Source organism: Hordeum vulgare, chromosome 7H, assembly GCF_904849725.1.
Source record: "Hordeum vulgare subsp. vulgare chromosome 7H, MorexV3_pseudomolecules_assembly, whole genome shotgun sequence".
NCBI classification, from domain to species: domain Eukaryota; kingdom Viridiplantae; phylum Streptophyta; class Magnoliopsida; order Poales; family Poaceae; genus Hordeum; species Hordeum vulgare.
Window position 1 is genome coordinate 610829652 of NC_058524.1, and position 2818 is coordinate 610832469.

The window sequence follows — 2818 nt, forward strand, 5'->3', positions numbered from 1 at the left end:
CTATTTATTGTTGGTGAGCTCCCATATCCTCTCTATCCATCGAAGCCTTGCACTAGGTTCGTGATCCTTGAATGTCACGAAAATACCACGATATTTCTTTTCCAACATAAGATCGGAAGCATAGAAATGCACATCACTCCTAGGTTTAGCACCATCTGCAATGACCATGTCCATCATGTCTCAAGTCTCCTTTCTTGTTGTATCCTCTCCTATATTCCCCTTTCTCTTCTTCCTTGCACCAAACAGGTCAACCGTATGCACAAGTGTATCAGTTTTAACAGTTTCATTTCACCATTTCTCATTCATCCCAGGACGTGGCGAATAAGAACATGGCATCTTCTTCCCACTCTTGGCACGGTTCATGAGAGGTGTAGCTTTGACATCTTCACTTTCACAATCTGAATCATCATCTATTTTGAAGCGAGATGAACCACTTTGATATGTGGGAATTGGCACCCTAGCATGCTCATTTGTAAGACAACAAGCATCAAACACCTCTCTCATTTTTTCCTCCTCTACTAGTGGAGCATACCGGAACTTGGCAGCCACCGGATTTCCTGCCAACAAATGCCAAAACTCACGGCTGAGTAATGAAACAAGAGTGTCACTCATTCGTTGAATAACTGACCTGTCAACAACATACCTTTATCTCCAATGCCCACCACTCATCTAAAGTTACAATGGTCTCGTATATTCATCTCTACCAATTTCACACGCTTTTTGAGTCAATGTCTTTCTCAAAATGTAGTCTAATCTACATATGTCCCATCTATTTTTCAAATGGTCGGAAGAAAAGTTTATCTTTGAGCGCTCATTGTACTTTCTAACCGAATTAGCTTTTCCTATATCGGTCAAAGTGGTGCCACCATGGTTACTAGCTTGCACCTCCTCTACACACACATCCATACAAATGGTATGCTCCGCAGTGTCCTATTTACTTTAGGTGGCTTGACTTTCTTACCTTTTTCCATCTACAACCTCTATCCATTAGCACATAACAATACCAAAACAGAACTACTCAAAAGTAGCATCGAGAAATAACAATAAGAATTATTTTTTAACAAATCGTCTACACACACAGTACCATGAGCATTCAAAGATCCAAGGTTTTTTTACATACGTGCACCATTCATCCATCCATCTACAAATAAAGTAACATCATGCATCCATCAACCAGGAAAATGATCTACATCCATATATCCATCCAATGTTCCATGTACAGAGAAGAACCGCCGGCGCATTAGTAAAAAGAGAGCTCACCGAGGTAGAGGTCAAAGGGCAGGAGCCATCGGCTAGATGAGCTCATCGGGGTCTACGAAGGATAGCGAGGAGAGTGGTCGGAGCTGGTAGGGCAGGGGACCTCAGGGGATGGCCATATGGGGGTCGGAGGAGGAGGCGCAGACGGCGGTCTGAGCCAGTGGCACAGGACCTCAGGGCCACCATACAAAGCGGTTGATGACCACCAGGGCGCGGCGGAGGACCTGGGCGACCGATGCGATGGGTGTCGGAGGAGGTGGCGCAGAGCATTGATTCTACTGGCGGGATGAGCGTGTCGGGACCGGCTTCGCTTGCTCGGGAAGGTCTCCGACGAGGATGAAGGTCGTAGATGGAGGAGGGGCGACGGGGCCAGGAACCCTAGCAGCGGCTGGAGCTACCCTCGAGCGAGGGGGTAAACGAGGGAGGACACCGCAAAGTCTCTTTTACCGGTGACAGTATGGGGGTGTTTGTTTCCAGGGACTTTTTGGTGTAGGGACTAAAAAAAGTCCCCAAAAGTCCCATGTGAAACAAACGGGAGGGACTTTTAGGGACTAGAAGAGGGTATTTGGGACTATTTGGAGAAGTCCCTATGGGAGGGTCTTTTTGGGACTTTTTGACACTTTTTTCAACAATGCCCCCACTTTTAGCATATCATTTAATAACTACTACTACACTACTAAGGGTAACATGGTCTTTTTACATGTCATTTAATGACTTCTAGTCCCTATTTAGTCCCTGGAAACAAACGGGTAGGGACTAGGGACTTTTAAGTTGGGACTAAAAAAAGTCCCGGAACTTCTGAAACAAACAGGGCCTATGTACCGGCATAGCATCCACCATTCACATGCTTTATGATCTCTGCATAAGTGGGCTCCATTAAGGACAGTAAAATGGAACCTAATCCCTGGCCTCTCACGCACTTGACAATTTTGACCGTCAGATTTTAGTTACCGCTGTCTCTGGCCGTCTGATTGCAGAGTAATCTCGTGATTGGCCGCTAAGTGGGTTGGCTGTCATGTGAGCATCTACTCCGGGGGCCGAATCGCAGCCTTCTCATTTGTTGGACCGAACCCATACAAGAAGCCCATGTAATCCTACGACCCCGACCTCATGCGGCAGCACCTACTCCGGCTCATCGGCTGGTCAGTTGCACCACTCGATCCCCTCCCTGTCCCCGACCTGTTGTCTCTCTCCACCGGAAACCCTCATATGTCGTCGCCGCCGTCGCCGCCTACGACTCCCAACTCCCAAGGTTTGTAGCTTTTCTATGATGCTAGGCCGATCCAGTCGAGTTCATGCGGCGGCGCCACTTCCGTCGCCGCGTACTCACGGCGCCCATTCGATCTAGCTTCTGCCTGATCTAACCTACTGAAAGCTCCGCGGCCGAGTGTGCGGGTACTATATATTCGATCTGCTAACTCGTGCAGTTTCCCTTTGTAGATTGCATCAAGGTCACCACCTTCTCGTCATTCAGTATCTCCATGGGTTGATACATTACAGTGGCCAGTGATGAACAGACTAATCTATTGATCTTCCCCTGCGCATGCTTAATCCAGTGTAT

The 2818-nt window shown here is 47.5% G+C and overlaps 1 pseudogene; it reads right to left on the reverse strand.

Moving 5' to 3' along the window:
* LOC123409499 lies at nucleotides 1-971 on the reverse strand (annotated as a pseudogene).
* Between the last annotated feature and the right edge of the window lie 1847 nt (nucleotides 972-2818).